The 25,825-nt window shown below is 38.6% G+C and overlaps 1 long non-coding RNA gene across 1 annotated transcript in view; it reads left to right on the forward strand.

The window, feature by feature from the left end:
* The window catches only part of LOC141585254 (uncharacterized), a 112,492-nt gene extending 107,310 nt beyond the window's left edge, over nt 1–5,182 (forward strand). Inside the window, exon 3 of the long non-coding RNA XR_012518650.1 lies at nt 5,105–5,182. This is a non-coding gene — a long non-coding RNA (uncharacterized LOC141585254). The remainder of the gene's footprint in view (nt 1–5,104) is intronic.
* The last annotated feature ends 20,643 nt before the right edge of the window (nt 5,183–25,825 follow it).

Here is a 25,825-nt window from a genome sequence, read left to right on the forward strand (position 1 = left end):
GCAGGTGAGATGGGTCTCCTAAATACAGCACACTGAGAGTTCTTAACTCTTCATTCAATATTTCAGTCTGTGTCTTTTAATTGGGGCATTTAGCATTTACCTTTAAGGTTAATATTGTTATGTGTGAATTTGATCCTGTCATCATGATGCCAGCTGGTTATTTTGAACATTAAGTGATTCAGTTTCTTCATAGTATTGTTGGTCTTTATATTGTGTTGTGTTTTTGCAGTGGCTGGTACAGTTTTTCCTTTCCATATTTAGTGGAGCTCTTGTAAGGCAGGCCTGGTGGTGACAAAATCCCTCAGCATCTGCTTGTCTGTAAAGGATTTTATTTTTCCTTCACTTATAAAACTTAGTTTGGCTGGATATGAAATTCTGGGTTGAAAAATCTTTTCTCTAAGAATATTGAATATTGGCCCCCACTCTCTTCTGCCTTTAGGGCTATTGAAGAGAGATCCACTGTTAGTCTGATGGGGCTTCCTTTGTAGGTAACCTGGCCTTTCTCTTTGGCTGCCCTTAACATTTTTTTTCTTTATTTCAACCTTGGAAAATCTGACAATTATGTGTCTTGGGGTTGCTCCGGAGTATTTTAGTGGTGTTCTCTATGTTTCCTCAATTTGAATGTTGGCCTGTCTAGCTAGGTTGAGGAAGCCTTCCTAGAGAACATCCTGAATTGTGTTTTCCAACTTGGTTCCATTCTCTCAATCACTTTCAGGAACCCCAGTGAATTATAGGTTTGTTCTTTTGACATAGTCCTATATTTCTTGGAGACTTTGTTCATTCCTCTTCATTTCTTTTCACTAATATTGTCTTCACTCCTTATTTCAGTAAATTGATCTTCAATCTCCGATATCTTTTCTTTTGCTCAATCGATTTGTCTCTTGATACTTGTGTATGCTTCATCATGTTCTTGTGCTGTGTTTGTTTTTTAGCTTCATCAGGTAATTTATGTTCTTCTCTTAACTGGTTATTCTAGTTAGCAGTTCCTATAACCTTTTGTCAAGGTTCTTAGCTTCCTTGCATTGGGTTAGAACATGCTCCTTTAGCTCAGAGGAGTTTGTTATTACCCACCATCTGAAGCTTACTTCTGTCAATTCATCAAAGTCATTGCCTATCTTTTATGCCCTTGCTGGAGAGTAGTTGCAATCATTTGGAGGGGAAGAGGCGTTCGGGTTTTTGGAACTTTCCGCATTTTTGTACTACTTGTTCCTTATCTTCATGAATTTATCTACCTTTGATCTTTGAGGCTGATGATCTTTGGATGGAGTTTTTGTGTGAGGGTCCTTTTTGCTGATGTTAATGTTACTGCTTTCTGTTACCTTTTTTCTTCTAACAGTCAATCCCCTCTTCTTCAGCTCTGCTGCAGTTTGCTGGAAGTCCACCCTATTTTCCTGGGTATCACCAGTAAAGGCTACAGAACAGCAAAGGGATACTGCTCTTAGTTTTCTTTCTTGGTTATGTTCTCTCCTGGTTTTGGTATTAGGGTAATACTGGCTTAACAGAATGATTTAAGGAGAGTTTCCTGTTCCCTATCTTGTGGAATAGTGTCAGAAGAATACCAATTCTTCTTTGAATGTCTGGTAGAACTCAGTTTGGAATCCTTCTGGCCCTTTTTTCATTGGTAATTTTTAAACTACCACATTAATCTCACTGCTTGTTATTGGTCTGTTCAGGGTATCTAATTTTTCCTGATTTAAGCTGGGAGGGTTGTATCTTTTCAGGAATTTACCCATCTCTTCTAGGTTTTCTAGTTTATGTGGGTAAATCTGTTCATGGTAGCCTTGGATAATCTTTTGTATTTCTGTGATGTCAGCTGTAATATCTCTCATTTGGTTTTTTATTAAGCCTATTTAGAGTTTCTCTCTTTTTTTTTTCTTAGTTAAACTTGCTCATAGTCTATAAATTTTATCTTTTCAAATAACCAGATGTATGTTTTATTTATTTATTTTTGTTGTGGTGGTGGTTTTTATTTCATTGAGTTTTGCTCTGATCTGGGTTATTTTCTTTCTTCTGCTTGGTCTTGGTTTGGGTTGTTCTTGTTTCTGTAGTTCCTTGAGGTGTGACCTTAAATTGTCTGTTTGTGCTCCTTCAGACTTTTTATTATAGTTGTTTAGGGTTATGAACTTTCCTTTCAAAACTGCCTTTGCTGTATCTCAGAGGTTTTCCTAGGTTCTGTCACTATTGTTGTTCAGTTCAAATAAGTATTTAAATTTTCATCTTGATTTCATCCTTAACCCATCATTCAGGAACAGGTTATTTGATTTCCATGTATTTTTATGGTTTTGAAGAGTTTTTTTGAAGTTAATTTCTAATTTTATTCCACTGTGATCTTATGGAGTGCTTGATATAATTTCAATTTTTAAACATTTATTGAGGCTCACTTTGTGGCCTATCATATGGTCTGTCTTGGAGAAAGTTCCATGTGCTATTGAATAGAATGCATGTTCTGTGGTTGTTGGATGGAATACTCTGTATACATGTTAAATTCATTTGTTCCAGGGTATATTTTAAATCCATTGTTTCTTTGTTGACTTTCAATCTTGATGACCTTTCTAGTGCTTTTGGTGGAGTATTGAAGTCCCCCACTATTACTGTGTTGCTGTCTATCTCATTTCTTAGTTCTAGTAGTAATTGTTTTATAAATTTGGCAGCTCCAGTGTTATGTGCATATATGTTTAGGAGTATGATATTTTCTTGTTGGACAAGGTTTCTTTTATCATTATATAATGTTTCTCTTTGTCTTTTTTAACAGCTGTTGCTTTAAAATTAGTTTTGTCTGATGTAAGTGTAGCTACTCCTGCTCAGTGTCTATTTGCATGAAATGTCTTTTTCCACCTCTTCACGTTAAGTTTATATGAGTCCTTATGCATTAGGTCAGTCTCTTGAAGGGAGCATATAGTTGGTTGGTGAATTTTTATCCATTTTACAATTCTGTATCTTTTAAGTGGAGCATTTAGACGTTTATATTCAATGTTAGTATTGAGATGCGAGATACCATTTCACTCATTGCACTATTTGTTGCCTGTATACCTTGGGTTTTTTTGGTTGTTTTTTTTTTGTTTTGGTTTGTTTTTTTAAGTTGTGTTGTTATTCTGTTGATCTTGTGAGATTTATGGTCTTAGTGGTTCTGTTTTGTTTTGATGTTTTTAGCAGTGCTTGTAGTTCTGGTTTGGTAGGGGCAAATTCTCTCAGCATTTGTTTGTCTGAAAGATTGTATCTTTCCTTCATATATGAAGCTTAGTTTCACTGAACACAAAATTCTTGGCTGACAATTGTTTGGTTTGAGGAAGCTGAAGATAGGGCTCTGATCCCTTCTAATTTGTTGATTTTTGCTGAGAACTTTCCTGTTAATCTAATAGGTTTTCTTTCATAGGTTGCCTGGTGCTTCTGTCTCACAGTTCTTAAGATTCTTTCCCTTGTCTCAACTGTAGATAACCTGATGACAGTGTGTCTAGGTGACAAACTTATGGAAACACAAAATGCTCTGGAAAGTCTCAGCAACAGAATCAAACAAGAAGAAACAAATTCAGAGCACAAAAACGAGGTCTTCAAACTAACCTGATGCAACAAAGACAGTTATAAGTTATTTGTTATTTTTCCCAGTTATAGAATATTCTGAATTTTTGTTGTTGATGATGAGTGAGTTTAATACCTTCAGATGTTTTCATGTTACAGATTAGCATCCGTTCTTTTGTACTGAAGAACTCCTTTTAGCATTTCTTTTAAGACAGATCTGATGTTGCTGATTCCTTCAGCTTTTGTTTGGGAAAGTATCTCTCCTTCATGTTTTTTGGGTAAAGTATTCTTGGCTGGAAGTATTTTTCCTTCAGTACTTTAAATATAGCAACCCACTCTCTTCTGCAGGGCTTTTGTTGAGAAATCCACTGAAAGCCACACTAGTGCCTTATTCAATTTTATATGTTTCTTTTCTTTTGAAGCCTTTAGTGTTATTTCTTTGTATTTTGTTTTTGCTAATTTGAATATGACATGCTTCAATAATTTCATTTTTGGGTTAATTTAATTAGTGACCTCTGAGCTTTCTGTGCCTGGATGGTGTCATCTTTCTCCAAGTTTGAAAATTTTTCAGTTATTATTTCCTGATATATGCTCCCTGGGTCTTTTGTCTTTCACCTTCAGGGATTTCTATTATGTGGAGGTTAGTTCACTTGATGGTGTCTTATAATTCTTTTAAGCCTTCTATTCTTTTTTGTAATATATATGTATTTTTATTTTTGCTCCTCTGATTGGGTAATTTCATATGCTTTGTCTTCTAGTTTGCTAATCTTTCTTCTGTTCATTTCTGATTTTGAAACTTTCTAACAAGTTTTTCACCTCATTTGTTGTATTCTTTATTTCTAAGTTTGTTTGTTTTTGTCAAATTTCTCATTTTGCTCCTGGATTGTTTCTCAAATTTTATTTTATTTTTTCATTTTCTTATTATTCCATCACCTTTTTAAGAAGATTATTCTGAATTCTCTGCTTGACATTTATAGATGTTTAGTTCTTCTGCATCTATCATTGGAGACTTGTTAGCATTTTTTTGGTGTTGGAGTATTTCCCTGATTTTTCACAATCCTTGCATCATTACATTTATGTTTGTATATTTGAGGAGGCCATAAACATTCATGTGCATGTGTCTTTAAGGTAGAATGATTTCTATTCCTCTAGGTATATATGCAGTAATGAGATTGCTGGGTTGAATGGGAATTTTGTTTTTAGCTCTTTGAGAATTTGTTACACTGCTTTCCATAAAGGTTGGACTAATTTACACTACCACCAGCAGCATATAAGTGTTTCCTTTTCTCCATAACCTTACCAACATCTGTTATTTTTTGACTTTTTAATAACAACCTTTCTGACTAGTGTGAGATGATATCTCATTGTGGTTTTGATTAGCATTTCTCTAATGATCAGTGATAGTTATCTTCTCATATGCTTGTTGGCTGTATGTATGTCTTCTTTTGAAAAATGACTGTTCATGTCCTTTACCCACTTTTTAATAGAGTTGTTTATCTCTTGCAAAGTGTTTTAAGTTCCTTATAAATGCTAAATATTAGACTTTTAACAGATGCATAGTTTGCAAATATTTTCTCCCATTCTACAGGTTGTCTGTTTACTCTGTTGATAGTTTCTGTTTGCTGTGCAGAAGCTCTTCAGTCTAATTAGATTTCCCACAATGTGTAAGTAAGTTTTAAATTGCATGTCATTTTGAGTAGCATGATGAAACCTTGCACTGTTCCGCTTCAACCTTCCCAGGATATGAATTATCCTTTTTTTCATTCTATCTATGTCATGTGCCCATTAATCACTTAGTAGCCTTTTTACTTATCCAATTGACCATCATGGTATCACAGTGCCTGTGTTCATATAATCCTTATTTTATCTAATAATGGCCCCAAAGTACAAGAGTAGTGATGCTGGCCATTCAAATATTCAGAGAGAAGCAAGAAAGTTCTTTCTTTAAGTGAAAAGGTAGAAGTTCTTTCTTAATAAGGAAAATAATTGTATTATGAGGTTGCTAATATCTACAACAAGTGTTCCATTTATAAAATCATCAAGAGGGAAAAAGAAATATGTGAAAGTTTTTCACTTGTCCCTCAAGCTGTTAACAGTTAGTCACAGTGCACATTAAGTGTTTAGCTAAGATAGAAAAAGCATTAAATCTGTGGGTGTAAGACATGAACAGAAATGATGATGATAGCAGTTGGGTTCAATACTATGCATGATAGTTTCAGGTATCCATGGCACTCTTGGAACATATCACTCACCGATAAAGGGGGACTACTATATAAAACATTTAAATTTCAATGAAAATAATAAAATGGACAAAATATCCAAGTAGACATGCATCAAAAATGATTCAAAAATCATATGTCAACTGCAAGTAAGCACACGAACAGATGCTTAACATCATGAGTCTTTAGGGATATGAAATTTAAAGCAATCATAGACTATGAAGGGCCTGGGACTTTACTCGCATGCTAACAATCTAGCCTATTACTGTTTCATGGATCCTAGCAGAAGATGTAAGATTGAATAGATACAAAGAATTTTATTTATCAAGGTACAGTAGCATAAATATAACATTTATTCAGTTCTCCTTTTCCCACAAGTCCCACAAGGTGGTTAGGAAGGGATCTGGCATATGCTGCCTATGTAATTCATCTGTTTGAAGCATAACTGAGGAACTCTGAGCTTAGAAAACTTAAATATTTTACCCTGGACAGTAAACATAGCTGACCAGGGAGGCTGTCTTTATCTTCCAAGACTGTTTGTTTGCTATTTAAAAAAAAAATAATAGGCCAGAATAAAGGGGCAGTCAGTACCTCTGCTTAAAAGATGTTCAGAAATGCAAAAAATCCTTGGAATTACCTCCAGAAAATAAAACAAAACAAAAATAGTACTGTCATCAGCTGAATTTCACCTCACTTCCCCAAATTCATATGTTAAAACCCTCATCACACACCTCAGTCACATACTTCACAGAGCTCATGTACCTCAGAATGTGATATGGCTTGGAGTAATGAGATTGCTGGGTTGAATGGGAATTTTGTTTGGCCTTTAAAGAGGTGATTAAGTTTAATGAGACTATTTTGATAGACCTTAATCCATTGCACCTCAACCTATTCTGGTAGGCCTTTATCCAATTCACTATTTATAAGAGAAACTTGGCATATCAAGACAGCAGAAGCACATGTGCACAGGGGGACAACTTTGTGAAGAGCCAGAGGGATATCAGCCATCTGTAAGCTGAGAAATGGGGCTACAGAAGAAACAACTTGCCAACACCTTAATTTTGAACTTTCAGCCTCCATATCTGTGAGAAAACAAATTTCTGTTGTTTAAACCACCTAGTCTATAATACTGTGTTATGACAGTCCTAGCAAATAATTACAGGTACTTTTATAAACCTATCAGAATGAGCTAAAATTAAGGAGTGCTGTCTGGTGTGGAGTTGGCTGTGAATGAAGAATAGAAAGAGATTTGAAGAGCTGCTGGTCTGAATGAAATAAGGAGTCAGCTGGCAAAGAAAGAAAAGATCATCTGGCAATCTTTAGGGCTATACTGAGATAGCAAGGTACAATTTAGGGGCCATTCGTAGGGCCATAATTTTCTGTTAAAATAAAGTTCTGCTATAACCTACTTGATAAGCTGTAAAACTCATTTTTCCTGTGCTTCCTACATCCTTTCATCCTTTTCTAGTCAAGTTGAATGTCAATTGCATCGTATCACCAAATGAGTCAAGAAGACAATGTTAGTTAATTTCAAGCCAAGTATGTCAGGGCTCACTTGCAATAAAAGGATTGTGTTATGATAGATCATTTAGTGGTGATTTTGGAAAATGTTCTCTTATGTTTTGATATGAGAGAACGTTCTCCAAAATCACCACTAAAAATCAGTGTGAAGAACTGCTGTGTGATTTGAGCCATCAACATTAAATAATCAGAGTAAATGGATATTCGGATTAACCGTGGCTAAAAATTGTCAAAATGAGTATGGCAGAGAGTAGGGGACAGAACCTTAGGAGCTAGTAAGTGTAGATTTGAAATGTGAGCCACAGAGTCCAGACGAGACTGAGACAAACACTTAGAAGTGACAAAAAACAAAATAGAAGTGTTCAGAAATTCAGAGATTTTGTGGGAATGGCACATGGGAGGAGAAGGAAAAGAAAGAAGAAACAGGAAAAGTGGAGGAAAGCTAATATTTAATGTATGCTTATTCTGATATGCAACAGTATCACTATATTATAAGTAGAAGAAATGGAGATGTGGAGCGGTTGGGTAACTTATGAACAGTTAGAGAAGTATGGGGCCAGCATTCAAACTTGGGTCTCATAAGGCAGTTCATGAGCTGCCTTATGAGTCCCAAGTTTGAATGCTGGCCTCATACATTTCACTACATTCCAATAACTGCCAAGATAAAAGGCAGTGGGAGAAAAGAGAGACAGAAAGTCAATTAAAGAGAAGCTTGAAGTCTAAGATACACAAGTTGATGCATGGAGGCCTGAAGATAAATTTCAAGGTGTGGGTGCCCTTGCATTTGTTGGAACAGAGTGGAGATGAGCTAACAGGATAAGAAATGTTAAAGACCTGGAGCCCAGTACATGTGACCATAGCATAGGTATGGAGATTTTAGGTCAGTGTAGAGAAGTGGAAGAGAGCAACTGAGAGACTGAGAGTGTGTATATTCAAATATTTGTTCTCATAGCTGCTGCCTCAAACTAGACAAAATGATTCATACCAAGATTCTATATTCTTTTTCCTTACCTGATTCTATGAAAGACAAAAAAAGAAAAGAAAAGAAAAGAAAAAGCCCGAGGGTAGGAATGTCAGGTTTTGTTTTGAGGAGTTTTTCCTTTAAATAAATGCATAACATACAAATCACGTTTCATTGTTTCTGTGAGAAGGTACATAGAACTAAATAGTACAAAGATGCTCTGTTTTTCAGTCTATTTGCTATTTTGATTTGTAGTAAAGGATTCATTTGCTCTTGGATTCTGATCTCTGATCCTGACCACAGCCATGATTTCACTCTGCAGGTTGAAGTACTGGCTATGAAATATTAGTCAATTAAGTCAAGAAACCTCTGGCTTAGTATCAGGGAAAGTATAGTTACCAGTTCATCAGACAAACCTGCTGTTTTGTGTATTATGCAAAATAGGAAAGGTTTCTTCATTTCCATGAACCTCTGTGGGCAGAGAGGGTATCTTCCATGTGTTTCTGAGCATCTCAGAGGTAACGAGAGCTCTGTGCAAATTGTGTTTTAAGATCTCCTGGATCCTTCAAAGGCCCCATTGTTACTGGTTCCTGAAACAAGGCTGTCATAAAATTTAAGGTATTCAAGAAAAATGAAAATACTGTGATTCACACTGTCTGTGCTGCTTAAGTTACTTAAATTGCACAGTCTATTTATGCTAATAAAAAATCCCTGAAAATCCATTTGCATAGTATGCACCCATAAGTCTTTAAAATTAAGATAGAGAAAAACTGTCAAATAGTTGCTATACATAGACACCCTATTGTTTAATTATTTAGAGGACTCTCTTTAATTATAATTCAAAGGGATCATCTTCCACAAGTGCAATTTTTAAGATAGAAAGGAACTTTTAGTTTAATAAGGTCCAAAAATAAAATTTATTCAATTTTCCTGATAAGTGTCTCATCTAATTAACTGAGTATCTGAAACTGACACATGAAGAATATTAGCTATTTTTGCATGCTTTGATTTTTAAATAATATTTAAGTGCCCACTCTGTGCCAGGTAATTTATATATGTTATTTTATTATTAAAACAACCTTATGGAGTAGGTATTATTATAGTCACCATTTTAAATCTGAGAGTGCTGAAGGCAGCAAGCAACTTGTTCACACAGTAAGTGGTAGAGCTAGGATTTATGCCTGTACCCAAAAACAGCACAAATTAAAATTAAAACATAAACTTGGTATAGCCCCTGCATTGCATATCTTTTTTAATAAGAATATTTAATTAACATTTATTATTTTCCATGTTTTAAGTATTAAAGTATTAAATTTAATCATTACAGTTATTTTGTGATATAGATGCTGCATTTGACAAATGGTAAACTGAGGCAGAGGAATCCCATTGGTAATCAGTGGCAGAGCTGGATCTGAACTCAGATCTGAATCACTTCTCTTAACCACTATTCTACCTTTTTAGTTTCAGCTTGATTATCAAAGCCATCTATGTAAGTGTGGCTTATTTGGGCCTTAACAGAGTACGACAGAGATAAAGATATTTTTAAAAGTTCTCCTGGTCAGTTTTTATTGGTGTTTGGCTTGGTATAATCAAGGAAGCAGGCTATACCTTACTAAGAATACATCCTCGAGGGGGATCCAAGATGGCTGAATAGATACAACTCCAGGGCACAACACCCAGCGAGAGATGCAGAAATCCAGAGATCTTCTAGCTACAACCAAGGTACCAGGTGCATTTGAACGGGTCTGGTCCAACAGTGAGCAAAGCCCACTAAGGGCAGACCAAGGCAGGGAGGGGTGCTGCTTCACCCAGAAAGTGCATCTGACCAGCAAGTCAGAGGCTCCCCCTCTGGCACTCCAGTTCATTTACAGTGCTTCCCCCAAAGCCTCAGCAATACACAGAACAGGGGATCTTTGCTAGTCAAGCACCAGGAATTAGAAGTGCAGAGTTGAATAATAATCCAGGACAGTGTCCTGGATTGGCACACAGACCTAAACAGATACATAAGCCCAAAAGGCAGCCGGGAGAACCTGAGGACTGAGCTATTGCCCCCTCCCCCCACCTGAAGAGAGAGGGAGCTGTAAGCAGAAGCAGCTGCTCGGGTCCCTACCCCATAACAGAGGGAGATGGCTGGGTGCTGCTGGGCAGGTCCCTACCCTCCCCCACATGATCCAGCCCAGTGGAGGAAGGGCAAAACCCACCATTAGAGGGGTGGGACTGGGCTACATGTTTTAACAAAAACCACAGGAAGCCTACATAGCATCGGGATGGAGGGATGGCGTTCTTGAAAACCAAGCAGTGCCTACAGGTCAGCGGAAGAGGCAGGCCTTATCTCCCACTATAAACGAAAAAGACACAGGAAGCTTCCCTAGTAACCTGAAGGAGTCACAGTAATGCCTCCACAGGCAGACAAGTGACCTCATCAAGCAGCTCCCTGACAACACAGCCAGGTAAACCCACAAAGATGGGAAAAAAACAGCACAAAAAAAGATAAAACCATCAAAGACCAGAACACCTCTTCTCATTCAAGGGATCACAACTCCTCAACAACACAGGATCACATCATGACTGAGAAGGAGTGTGATGAACTGACAGAAACAGGCTTCAGAAGGTGGATAATAAGAAACTTTTCTGAGCTAAAGGAACACATTCTAACTCAATGAAAAGAAACCAAAAACCTTGAAAAAAGTTAGACGAAATGCTAACTAGAGTAACCAGCTTAGAAAAGAACATAAACGACTTGATGGGGTTGAAAAACACAGCATGAGAACTATGTGAAGCAAACACAAGTGTTAATAGCCAAATCAATCAAGCAGAAGAAAGGATATCAGAGATTGAAGATCAACTCAATGAAATAAAAAGAGAAGTCAAGACAAGAGAAAAAAGAGTGAAAAGAAATGAATAAAGCCTCCAAGAAATATGGGATTATGTGAATAAACCCAATCTTCGCTTGATAGGTGTACCCGAATATGACGGGGAGAATGAATCCAAGCTAGAAAACATGCTGCAGGATATTATCAAGGAGAACTTCCCAAGCCTAGCAAGGCAGTCCCAATTTCAAATTCAAGAAATACAGAGAACTCCACAAAGATATTCCTCAAGAAGAGCAACCCCAAGGCACATAATCATCAGATTCACCAGGGTTGAAATGGAGGAAAAAATGCAAAGGGCAGCCAGAGAGAAAGGTCAGGTCACCCACAGAAGGAAGCCAATTCTCGCAGCAGATGTCTCGGCAGAAACCCTACATGCCAGAAGAGAGTGGGGGCCAATATTCAATATCCTTAAAGAAAACAACTTTCAACCCGTAGTCTCATATCCAGCCAAACTAAGCTTTGCAAGTGAAGGAGAAATAAAATCCTTTACAGACAAGCAATTACTGAGAGATTTTTGTCACCACCAGACCTGCACTACAAGAGCTCCTGAAACAAACACTAAGCATGGAAAGGAACAAGTACCAGTCACTGCAAAAGCAAACCAGTGGGCAAAGACCAAAAATGCAATAAAGAAAATGAGTCAACTAATGGGAAAGAAAACCAGCCAGTGACAAAATGGCAGGATCAAATTCACACATAACAATAGTAACATTGAATGTAAACGGCCTAAATGCCCCAATCAAAAGACACAGACTGGCAAAGTGGATAAAATGTCAGAACCCATCGGTGTGCTGTATTCAGGAACCCATCTCACATACAAAGGCACATACAGACTCAAAATAAAGGAATAGAAGAAGATTTACCAAGCAAATGGAGAAGAAAAACAAGCAGGGGTTGCAATCCTAATCTCTGATAAAACGGACTTCAAACCAACAAAGACCAAAAGAGACAAAGAAGGACACTACAAAATGGTAAAAGGATCAATCCAACAAGAAGAGCTAACTATCCTAAACATATATGCATCCAACAGAGGAGTACCCACATACATAAAGCAAATTCTTAACTACCTAAAACGAGATTTAGACTCCCACACAATAATAGTGGGAGACTTCAACATTCCACTGTCAATATTAGACAGATCAACGAGACAGAAAATTAACAAGGATATCCAAGACTTGAATGCAGAACTGAACAAAGCAGATCTAATAGACATATACAGAACACTCCATCCCAAATCCACAGAATAAACATTTTTCTCAGCACCACATGACACTTACTCTAAAATTGACCACATCATTTGAAGCAAATCACTCCTCAGCAAATGCAAAAGAATGGAAATAATAACAGTCTATTAGACCACAGCACAATCACACTAGAACTCAGGATTAAGAAACATACTCAAACATGCACAACCACTTGGAAACTGAACAACTTGCTTCTGAGTGTCAATTGGATAAACAATGAAGGCAGAAATAAAGATTGCTTCAAAACCAATCAGAATGAAGGCACAACTTACCAGAATCTCTGGGACACCTTTAAAGCAGTGTCGAGAGGGAAATTTATAGCAATAAATGCCCACATGAGAAACAAGGAACGATCTAAAATTGACACCCTATCATCAAAATGGAAAGATCTAGAGGAAGAAGATTAAAAAAAAACTCAAAAGCTAGCAGAAGACAAAAAATAACAAAGATAAGAGCCAAATTGAGGGAGATAGAGACACAAAAAACCCTTCAAAAAAATCAATAAATCCAGGAGTTGGTTTGTTGAAAAGATCAACAAAATAGACTGCTAGCCAGATTAAAAAGAAAAGGGAGAAGAATCAAATAGATGTAATAAAAAATGATAAAGGGGATATCACCACTGATCCCACAGAAATAGAAACTACCATCAGAGATTACTACAAACAGCTCTATGCACATAAACCAGTAAACCAGGAAGAAATATGAATAAATTCCTAAACACTTGTACTCTACCAAGACTAAACCAGGAGAAAGTTGAAACCCTGAATAGACCAACAACAAGGGCCGAAGTAGAGGCAGCAATCAATAGCCTACCAACCAAAAAAAGTCCAGGTCCAGAAAGGTTCACAGCCAAATTCTACCAGACATACAAAGAGGAGCTGGTTCCCTTTCTTCTGAAACTGTGTTGAACAATACAAAAGGAGGGAATCCTCCCTAACTCATTTTATGAGACCAACATCATCCTGATACCAAAACCAGGCAGACTCAAAAAGAAAACTTCAGGTCAATATCTATGATGAACATTGATGCAAAAATCTTCAATAAAATACTGGAAAACAGATTGCAACAGCACATCAAGAAGCTTATCCAGCATGATCAAGTAGGCTTCATCCCGGGGATGCACGGCTGGTTCAACATACACAAATCCATAAATGTAATCCATCACATAAATGGAACCAAAGACAAAAACCACATGATTATCTCAATAGATGCAGAGAAGGCCTTTGACAAAATTCAACAGCTCTTCATGCTAAAAACTCAATAAACTACGTATTGATAGAACGTATCATAAAATGATAAAGGGTATATATGACAAACCTACAGCCAATATCACACTGAACAGGCAAAAGCTGGAAGCATTCCCTTTGAAATCAGGCACTAGACAAGGATGCCCTCTCTCACAATTCCTATTCAATGTAGTATTGGAAGTTCTAGCCAGAGCAATCAGGGGGAAAAAAAAGAAATAAAGGGTATTCAACTAGGAAAAGAGGAAGTCAAACTGTCTCTATTTGCAGATGACATGATTGTATATTTAGAAGACCCCATTGTCTCAGCCCAAAATCTTCTCAAACTGACATGCAACTTCAGCAAAGTCTCAGGACACAAAAATCAATGTGCAGAAATCACAAGCATTCCTATATACCAATAACAGACAGAGAGCCAAATCAAGAGTGAACTACCATTCAAAATTGCTACGAAGAGAAAAAAATACCTTGGAATACAACTAACAAAGGATGTAAAGGACCTCTTCAAGGAAAACTATAAATCACTGCTCAATGAAAGAAGAGAGGCCACAAACAGATGGAAAAACATTCCATGCTCATGGTTAGGAAGAATTAATATTGTGAAAATGGCCACACTGCCCAAAGTAATCTATAGATTCAACACTATCCCCATCAAGCTACCAATGACCTTCTTCACAGAACTGGAAAAAAAAAAACACCTTAAAATTCATATGGAACCATAAGAGAGCCCACATAGCCAAGACAATCCTAAGCAAAAAGAACAAAGCCAGAGGTGTCACATGGCAGGACTTCAAACTATACCACAAGGCTACCGTAATCAAAACAGCATGGTACTGGTACCAAAACAGAGACATAGACCAGTGGAGCAGAACAGTGGCCCCAGAAGAAACACCACACATCTGCAACCATCTGATCTTTGACAAACCGGGCAAAAACAAGCAATGGGGAAAGGACTCCATGTTTAATAAATGGTGTTGGGAAAAGTGGCTAGCAATGTGCAGAAAGCAGAAACTGGACACCTACTTGTCACCTTACACTAAAATTAACTCCAGATGGATTAAATATTTAAACATAAAACCTAACACCATAAATACACTAGAAAAAACATATGCAAAATCATTCAGGACATAGGCATAGGCAAGGACTTCATGACTAAAACACTGAAAGCAATGGCAATAAAAGCCAAGATAGACAAATTGGATCTAATTAAAGTTCAGAGGTTCTGTACAGCAAAAGAAACCATCATTAGAGCAAATCGGCAACCAACAGAATGGGAAAACATTTTTACAATCTACCCATCTGACAAAGGGCTAATAACCAGAATCTACAAGGACCTAAAAAAGATACACAAGAAAAAAACAACCCCATTCAAAAGTGGGGAAAGGATATGAACGGACACTTTTCAAAAGAAGACATATATGAAGCCAACAAACATATGAAAAAATGCTCATCATCACTGGTCATTAGAGAAATGCAAATCAAAACCACATTGAGATATCATCTCATGCTAGTTAGAATGGCGATCATTAAAAAATCTGGAGACAACAGATGCTAAAGAGGATGTGGAGAAACAGGAACACTCTTACACAGTTGGTGGGAGTGTAAATTAGTTCAGTCATTGTGGAAGTCAGTGTGGCAATTTCTCAAGGATCTAGAAATAGTAATTCCATTTGACCCAGCAATCCCATTACTGGGTATATATCCAAAGAACTATAAATTGTTCTACTATCAATACACGTGCACACATATGTTCACTGTAGTCCTGTGTACAATAGCAAAGACCTGAAACCAACCCAAATGCCCATTAATGATAGACTGGACAAAGAAAATGTGGTACATATACACCATAGAATACTATGCAGCCATAAAAAATGATGAGTTCGTGTCCTTTGTAGGGACTTGGATGAATCTGGAAACCATCGTTCTCAGCAAACTGACACAAGAACAGAAAGCCAAGCACTGCATGTTCTTACTCATAGGTGAGTGCTGAACAATGAGAATACAGGGACTCAGGGAGAGGAGCATCACATACTGGGGGCAGCTGGAGGGGTAAGGGAAAGACAGCAGGTGTTGGGGAGGGAAGGGAGGGTGGGACAGGATAACGTGGGGAGAAATGCCAGATATAGTATGCACCTAAAGTTAAATAAATAAATTTAAATAAAAGGAATACATCCTTTTAATATACTGTCTTAGTTTTTTTGGGCTGCTAAAACCAAATACAATAAAACAGCTTATAAACAACAGAAACTTATTTATCACAGCTCTGGAGGCTGGGAAGTCCAAGACCAAGGTGCCAGCAGATTCAGTGTCTGATAAGGACCTACTTTCTCATAGAGATTACCTTGTCACTGTGTCCTCACATAGCAGAAAGGGACAATGCAGCTCTCTGGGACCTATTTTACAAGTACACCAATCCCATTTACAAGGGCTCCTCTCTCATAATCTAATAATCTTCCAAAAATCCCACCTAATTTCATCACATTGGTGTACATTTTCAGAGGACACAGACATTTTGACTGTAGCATATACTATATTCTGTAAATTGCCCCTTGCCAATACCCTGTAATCATGACCCCAACCAAATCTTATTGTCTAATGTAGCCTATCTAGGCTAACTATACCACTCATTAGTTAAGACTATGGGTTGTGGCTGGGCCTGGTGGCTCACGCCTGTAATCCCAGCACTTTGGGAGGCCGAGGTGGGCAGATCACCTGAGGTCAGGAATTTGAGACCAGCCTGGCTAACATGGCAAAACTATGTCTCTACTAAAAACACAAAAATTAGCTGGGCATGGTGGCACACAACCTGTAATCCCTGATGCTAAGAAGGCTGAGGAAAAAGAATCACTTGAACCCAGGAGGCAGAGGTTGCAGTGACTTAAGATTACACTACTGCATTCCAGTCTGGGCAACAGAGTGCGACTCCATTAAAAAAAAAAAAAAGATTACAGGTTCTGAAACCTCAGTTGTAGTTGTGTATAAAAGATTTAATAAACATACAATGTTCAATACAAAGCCTGAAATATAATAAATGCACAATAAACATTAGGTATTATTATTACTCTATTATATAGCGTTCTAAGATGTAGGGATGTCAAATCTTAACCTCTGTTAAGATTTCTGCTATCAGGACACTTGCCCATAACTCGGTTGTGTGTTCCATGTTTGAGGCATGGGATTAATATACAATTAGTTCCTATAGGTAGATTTGTATATGTGCATGGGTGTGTGGGTGTGTATGTGTGTGTGTGTGTGTGTGTGTGTGAGAGAGAGAGAGAGAGAGAGAGAGAGAGAGAGCGAGTGTACCTAATCATTGGGTCTGTCTTTGAGGTTACTTCAGTCTAAATGACTTTTTTTTAATCCCACCTTCTTGTTTCACCCAACATAGCCTCCTTCTTTCTCTTTTTATTTATTCTAATTAATTTATTATGAACCAAATCCTAATATAGGTGACAAAAGTAGGAAAAGACATTTATGAAAACCACATAGTAATCAAAGACATATTTCTCAGCAACATCTTTTGCCCTCCAGTGCTAATGTAGAAAGCATGTTAATTCTTATAGCTTTGTGAAGGACAGCAAACTTTTGTGGCTCTGTCCTTCACCCCTAATCTAACTCTCTGAAACATCATGCCCAGGATCAATATTTGGAAGTTCCATAACACATTAATATGTCAGATGATTCCCCTTAGCAAGGTGTAAGTCAGACCCATCTCTGCTATGTAGCAAACAGAAGAATCAGGTGTCCCACCCAAGACTTTTAAACTATGATTTTTTTTTTAAATTTTTTGAGACAGAGTCTCACTCTGTCACCCAGGCTGCAGTTTAGTGGCATGATCTCGGCTACTGCACCCTCCACCTCCTGGATTCAAGTGATTCTCCTGCTGCAGCCTCCTAAGTAGCTGGGACTACAGGCACATGCAGCCACACCTGGCTAATTTTTTGTGTTTTTAGTAGAGATGGGTTTTTATCGTGTTAGCCAGGATAGTCTTGATCTCCTGACAGTGTGATCCACCCACTTTTGCCTCACAAAGTGCTGGGATTACGGGCTTGAGCCACCATGCCCAGCCCAACATATGATGTTTTTAAGATAATTTTCCTTTTGAAAGAGAAGTTTCCTTTTGAAATCAACTCTAATTTTCTAAAGAATACTGGTCTGTGTCTCATGATGAAGAAACCATAAGGAAATCATACTCATCATAGTCATTCTTATTTATTCTTGTTTTGTTTTCAGTTAAGGCTTTGTACATTATTCAACTATTAATCCTCTCAAGAGCTATAGGTTGATTATCCATATATTGCATTTCCAGGGTCTACTTAATCAAATATTTTACAGAAAAGGAGACTGGGAGCCCATCTTTCCAGAGTAGGAGGAAATAAACATATGACAGTTTGTTCCAGACTCCAGGTCTCCTCACCTCTCATTTGAAAAGAACTGCCTTTAAGTGGTCAATTGTGAAAATTTAACAAAGTGGTGAGGTCTTCTGGGATTTCAGCTATACTGGGCTCTAGCTAAAAATGAAGAAAACGGGGATGGTAGAATTACATCTAGAGGATATTGGCATGGTCATTAACATATGATGACCAGAAACAGTGCCTTTCTTAGCACTTCTGTCCTATATCATAAACAGATGAAGTCATTCTTAGTTTGAACTGCCATCATCAATATACAAGGCACTCCAATGAGAAATGGTCACAGATCAAAAAGACAGATGGCAGGAGCCAGTGGCCATGAGGTTAGTGACAGTCATAGTTTTTGATCACCTGTCTGTTGAGAGAAGAACCACAACCAGGAATCAGGGACAGTGTCTAGCCTCCCACCATCACCAGTGTTGGTGATAGGAACTAACCAGTACAGACCCTAACAGAGCCTGGGCTTCTGGGTAGAGCTCTGTAAGTGGCAGAAACCCAGGGTGTGTCCTACATACAGAAACTAGTCCAATAAACAGTGACATATACCACGTATACCTGATTCTTGGCCTATTGGGGGGTGGGTGCAGCAAGGCCAAAGCTAAATCACACCAGGTAGTAGTTTGAACCTACTACTTACAGTGCATCTCAAACTTTAATGTGCATATAAATTGCCTGGTGAGCTTCTTAAAATACAGATCCTGACTGTGGGAAGATGTGGGGCTGGGTTTATATTCTGCGTTTCTAACAGACTCCCAGATGATGATACTGCTGGGCTGAGGGCCACACTTTTCTGTTGGAAAAGAAAAATACTACCTGCCTTGTTTGAAATTCACTACAGTATATGAGTGAAAGCTAGAGGTTAGAATGTGAGTGTAGACTAGAAAAATTAGCGCCTGGACTTAGCAGAGGCTAGGGAATGCGAAGTGACTTATAGTTAGTGGCTGTGCCGTCAGTGTCAGTCAGGGGCTTCCAGAGTCCCAGGAAGTGAAGCTTGGGACTATGGGGTCATAGTGACCTAGTACAACCATTTTCTGATCCCTTTGGGCAACGATAGTGCCAAGGATAGGAGGTAAAAGAAAGCTGCTCTCCTGGGATTCCTTGACCAACAGATTTGCTCTGAAATGATGTGTTCTCCATTGTGACAGAAGCAATAACAGAGGACAGGTATTGGCAGCACCTTTTCTGATAAGCCCATCTCTGTCCTGTTCATGTCTTGGTTACATCATTTATCCTCTCCTGATGGGATACCCAAGTACAGAGCTGGAGATATACTGTTCTTTTATTATAGAAGCTATCTTAAGCTCAGGAAAGAGAAAAAATATCTGCCCATCCATGAAAAACCAGTGATCTATCTCATTGTTGCAAGAGAAAACTGAGCTCAGAGTAGTGAAAAATAACTTCAATGACAATCTTTTTTCTCCCCCAAAAATATCAGTTTCCTCTCCCATACCAGCCAACTGTCCATACTCTGCCAGATATATTAGAAGATGCCAGTACAAAGCTCCTACCAACCTAAGAAGTAAATTAATAATCCAAGAATAGAGACAAGGTAGAAAATTCAACAAATTAAGGCTCATGTTTTGAAACTGAGCACAACCCAAGTGGTTTTATTCTAGCTAATCTCAGCGCTAATCCAGAGCACAGAAATTCTGATTTTGGTCCACATAATACTAGTAGCCATTACTCTCAGAAAATAGATGTTTGGTAACTTCCACAAGTTTTCCAGTTATGAAGTCTGATATTATGCACCAGGAATCTTTGTACTGCCAGCCGTCATGGAGGATATTCAAAAGAACAATGTATAGACTTTCCATGTCACTTTACAGCATGCTTCATCTCCTGCTATCTCCAAAAATGACAGCTTGATCATAATGTAATTATCTTTTGTCGTGAAGCTAGTGCATAATTTTATTTCCAGATGGGTTTATGTTGCTTATATTTAAACTCATTACTGGAAAAGCAGTCATGGAGCAAAATATAAATAAATAACCTAAAGGCAGACTATTATAAATTCCTTTAAAGAGGAGAGTCTAAGTCAAGGACTACAGGGAAAGCACTCCCTTCTGTTTTATGTCCTGCATATTCTACTGTTTGAAAGATAAATATCTCTGTTTTAAGAGGACAGAGACGGTTCTGAGTCAGTGGAGATGTTTCTATGGAAATGAAAAAATATGGAAATGCTGCCATAAAGAGCATGAAAGCATTCCTGCAACAGATAATTTGACCAGAGTGGGGTTCAGGGGACCGTATTACACAGAGGAGACATGGATAAGCTGGTGTCAAGGCCCATTGGAAGCATGCAGCTAAAACACCATGTTAGATAAATGAATGGAAAAAAATCATTATAGTTATAATCCCACAAATAGTATTCTTCATGCTTGTAGAGGAAGAGTTTATTTCCTGTTCTGCTCCTACAGGTTCTTTGGTACATTTAGTTCTGTTGATTTCCATTTTTATTGAAATCGGTAATATTTGCTTAAATTTTAAGTTCTGAAATATTCTGTAATTTGATTTAGCAAGTCATAATGTTAGATTCTTGAGTTATGTCCTCCAAGTCCAATCACATGGCCTACAGAGGCTATTTGACTTACCACACAACTCTTAAGTACCATGTGCCAGCCCCTATGATAAAAAACAATTCAACTGGGGTTTTTGGGAGGGGGCATGTAGGTTTTAATAAGAACCCTGATGAGAAAGCATTTTAACTTTAGAAAATACTTCACAGTGGGATTTCAGCCAAGATAGCTGAATAGAAACAGCTCTAGAGTGCAGTTCCCAGTGAGAGCAATGCAGAAAACAAGTGGTCTGCACATTTCCAACCAAGGTGCCAGGTCCATTTCAATGGGACTGGTTGGACAGTGGGTGGAGCCCAAGGAGGGCAAACCGAGGCAGGGTGGGGTGCTGTCCCACCCGGGAAGTGCAACTGGATGGAGGATCAGGGACTCTTCCCCGCCGGTACTCTGGTTCAGATACTGCACTTCTCCCATGGCCTTTGTAACCCACAGACAAGGAGATCCCTGCCAGGCTGAAAAGCACTACAAGTTATTAGCACAGATCTCAGCAACACCTCCAGCCAATGCCATGGGTTGTCAGCACAGATCTGGGTGGATGTTTTGACTAGTGCCAAGAGCACATATGGGACAGAACTTCCCACTCCCCAGAAAGAGGGGGAGCTGAAAGCAGGGAGACAGGTGATACGGCTGGGTGGGTGGCATCCCCACAAAGACCAAGCATTCCTATACACCAATAACAGACAAACAGAGAGCCAAATCATTAGGAAACTCCTATATAAAATTGCTACAAGGAGAATAAAATACCTAGGAATACAACTAACAAAGAATGTGAAAGGTCTCTTCAAGGAGAACTACAAACCACTGCTCAAGGAAATACAAGAGGACAAAAACAGATGGAAAAACATTCCACGCTCATGGTTAAGAAGAATCAGTATCATGAAAATGGCCATACTGCCCAAAGTAATGTATAGATTCAATGCTATCCCCATCAAGCTACCATTGACCTTCTTCAGATAACTGGAAAAACTACTTTAAACTTCATATGGAACCAAAAGAGAGCCCACATAGCCAAGACTGTCCTAAGCAAATAGAACAAAGCTGGAGGCATCACGCTACCTGACCTCAAACTATACTACAAGGCTACAGTAATCAAAACAGCATGGTACTGGTACCAAAACAGAGATATAGACCAGTGGAAAAAAACAGAGGCCTCAGAAGTTATGCCACACACCTAGAACCATCTGATCTTTGTTAAACCTGACAAAAGCAAACAATGGGGAAAAGAATCCCTGTTTAATAAATGGTGTTGGGAAAACTGGCTAGCCATATGCAGAAAGCAGAAACTGGACCCCTTCCTTAACCTTACACTAAAATTAACTCCAGATGGATTAAAGATTTAAACATAAGCCCTAACATCATAAAAACCTTAGAAGAAAACCCAGGCAATGCCATTCAGGACATAGGCATAGGCAAGGACTTCATGACTAAAACACCAAAAGCAATGGCAACAAAAACCAAAACAGACAAATGGGGTCTAATTAAACTTAAGAGTTTCTACACAGAAAAGAAACAATCATTAGAGTGAACCAGCAACCAAAAGAATGTGAAAAAATTTTTGAAATCCACCCATCTGGCTAATATCTAGAATCTACAAAAAACTAAAGCAGATCTACAAGAAACAAACAAATCCATTCAAAAGTGGGTAAAGGATATGAACAGATACTTTTCATAAGAAGACATTTACGAGGCCAAAAAACATATGAAAAAATGTTCAGCATCACAGGTCATTAGAGAAATGCAAATCCAAACCACACTGAGATACCATCTCATGCCAGTTAGAATGGTGATCATTAAAAAATCTGGAGACAACAGATGCTGGAGAGGATGTGGAGAAACAGGAACACTTTTACACTATTGGTGGGAGTGTAAATTAGTTAAGCCATTTTGTAAGACAGTGTGGCGATTTCTCAAGGATCTAGAAATAGAAATTCCATTTGACCCAGCAATCCCATTACTGGGTATATACCCAAAGGATTATAAATTTTTCTGTCATAAAGACACATGGACATGTATGTTCATTGAGGCATTGTTTACAATAGCAAAGATCTGGAACCAACCCAAATGCCCATCAATAACACATTGGATAAAGAAAATGTGGCGCATATACACCATGGAATACTATGCAGCCCTAAAAAAGGATGAGTTAATGTCCTTTGTAGGGACATCGATAAATCTGGAAACCATCATTCTCAGCAAACTGACACATGAACAGAAAGCCAAACACCACATGTTCTCACTCATAGGCAGGTGTTGAACAATGAGAACATATGGGTACAGGGAGGGAAACATCACACACTGGGGTCTGTTGGGGGGTGGGGACTGGGGAGGAACAGTGCGGGGTGGGGAAAATGGGGAGGGACAACATTAGGAGAAATGCTTGATGTAGGTGATGGAGGGATGGAGTCAGCAAACCACCATGGCATGTCTGTACCTATGCAACAATCCTGTAAGACCTGCACATGTACCCCAGAACTTAAAGTATAATATAAACAGTGCCTTATAGTGATGGTGATGTTTGACTTGAGTTTTGAAGAAAGTAGCCATGTGGATTAGCATGTGGATACTGCTATTTCTAAAAGGAAGAGGAAAGACATATCAGGAGAGGTGATGCTTAGTGTATATGTGTGTAAATGCTGGCCAGTGTAGGGATGTCTCATCTTTCTGAGTTACGCCTGTTTTTTGTTTTGTTTTATATTGTTTTTATAATAAGCTATGAGGCAGACCTTTTAGGCTATCAAGAGAGCTAGATACCAGTTTGGTATTATTCTATTCCCTGTTCATCATGACTTTAAATAATGTTCCTTATATTTACATATTCACTTTGGCTCCAGCCTTTTTTTTCAGTATACTTCTCTCTTTCTTTTAGATATTGGAGCAGATTTAGACTGCTAACATTTGTATGAAGTAGTTACAGAGTTTTCTCAAAACAAGACATGTGTTTCAAAGGGAGAGAGTACACTGATCATTGGTATAGCCTCTCTGAAGGCAGGTATAATTTGTGGTGATGACACTAACAGTAAACCCATTATCTCATAAATAGGAAGAGTAGACAGATTTTTTTTTCTTTCCTCTATTAGCAACATTGAAATACAAATTTTCACATTTTTTGAACAAAAATGTATCATAGAAACTTAGAAAATATTACATGTTCTATCTGCTGTAAAGCTGTGGAATGCACATTGTTCAGAAAGGTGCACATAGATCTTAATGGTACCTACTTAACGGATAGTTCATTTTTCCATTCCTGTCAAAACACAGAAAAAGAATTAATGTTACAGTATTTAAAGAAGCTATTTGGCCTATAAAGGGGAACTAGAACCAGAGTCTCTTGAGATAGGTACTGTCCTCTCCTTCTGTATTAGTATGTTCTCACACTTCTATAAAGTAATGTCTGAGACTTGGTAGTTTATTTTTAAAAGAGAGAGAGAGAGAGAGAGATCTAATTGGCTCACAGTTCCATAGGCTGTACAGGAAGCATAGCTGGGGAGGCTTTAGGAAACTTGTAATCATGGCAGAAGGTCAAGGGGAAGCAGGCATGTCTTTACATGGCCAATGCAGAAGGAAAAGAGAGATGGGGAGGTGCCACATACTTTTAAACAACCAGATCTGATAAGAACTCTATCATGAGAACAGCACCAAAGGGTGAAATCCATCCCTATGATCCAATCACTTACCATCAGGCCCCATGTCCAACATTGGGGATTACAATTCAACATGAGATTTGTACAGGGACACAAGTCCAAGCCATATCATTCTGCTCCTGGGCCTTCCCGCATCTCATGACCTTCTCATACTGTAATATACAATCACCCCTTCTTAACAGTTCCCCAAAGTTTTAACTCATTTCAGCCTTAACTCAAAAGTTCACAGCCCAAGTCTCATCTGAGACAAGGGTTGTCCCTTTAACCTGTGAGCCTGTAAACTTAAAAACAAGTTAGTTACATCCAAGATGCAATGTGGGTATAAGTACAAGCCCCATGCCAGTCTGAAACACAGCAGAGCAATCACTAAATCTTGAAACTACAAAATAATCTCTTTCGACTCTGTATCTCACAGTCAGGACATCCTGGTACAAGGGGTGGGTTCTCAAGGCCTTGGGCAGCTCCGCCTCAGGGGCTCTGCAGGGCTCAGTACCTGCAGCTGCTTTCTCAGGCTGGCACTGAGTGTCTGTGGCTTTTCCAAGTGCATGGTGCAAACTGTTGGTGGATTTATCATTCTGGGGTCTGGAGGGCAGTGGCCTTCTCACAGCTCCAGTAGGCAGCGCCTCAGTGGGGACTCTGTGTGGGGGCTCCAACCCCACATTTCCCCTCTGCACCTGAATCACCCCTGATTCTCCATCAGGGTGTTGCTCCTGCAGCAGACTTCTTCCTAGACACCCAGTCTTTTCCATTATCTTTTGAAATCTAGGTGGCAGCTCCCAAACCTTATCTCTTATACTCTGTGCACCAATAGGCTTAATTCCACATAAAAGCTACCAAGCCTTTTCGTTTGCACCCCCTAAAGCAATGGCCCAGGTTGTACCATTTAGCCATGGCTGGTGCAGGAGTGGCTATGATGCAAGGACCAGTGTGCCTAGGCTGCACAGAGCAGTGTGGTCCTGGGCCTTGCCCATGAAACCATTCATTCCTCCTAGGCCTCCAGGGCTGTGGTGGGGAGAGTGCTGCCATGGAGGTCTCTGAAATGCCTCCAAGGTCTTTTTCCAATTATTTTGGCTATTAGGACTTGCCTTCCTTTTAGTTATGCAAATTTCTGCAGCTAGCTTGAATTGCTCCTTTGAAAATGGGCTTTTCTTTTCTACCACATAGCTGAGCTGCAAATCTTCCCAACCTTTATGCTCCACTTCCTTTTTAAATATAAGCTCCAATTTCAGGTCATTTAACTGCTCATAAATATGGGCATTAGGCTGCTAGAAGCAGCCAGACTATTCCTTGAATGCTTTGTTGCTTAAAGATTTCTTCCACCAGATAGCCTAAATCATCACTTTCAAGTTCAAAGTTTCACAGATCCATAGAGCAGGAACACAATGCAACCAACTTTTTGCTAAAGTTAGCAAAAATGACCTTTGTTCCAGTTCCCAACATGTTTCTCACCTCTACCTGAGACCTCCTCAGCCTAGAGTTCATTGTCTATATCACTATCAGCATTTTGGTTACAACCATTCAACAAGTTTCTAGGAAGTTCCAAACTTTCCCTCATTTTCCCATCTTCCTCTGAGCCCTACAAACTGTTTCTACCTGTGCCCATTACTCAGTTCCAAAGCTG

The sequence above is a fragment of the Saimiri boliviensis genome, chromosome 8, assembly GCF_048565385.1.
Source record: "Saimiri boliviensis isolate mSaiBol1 chromosome 8, mSaiBol1.pri, whole genome shotgun sequence".
NCBI classification, from domain to species: domain Eukaryota; kingdom Metazoa; phylum Chordata; class Mammalia; order Primates; family Cebidae; genus Saimiri; species Saimiri boliviensis.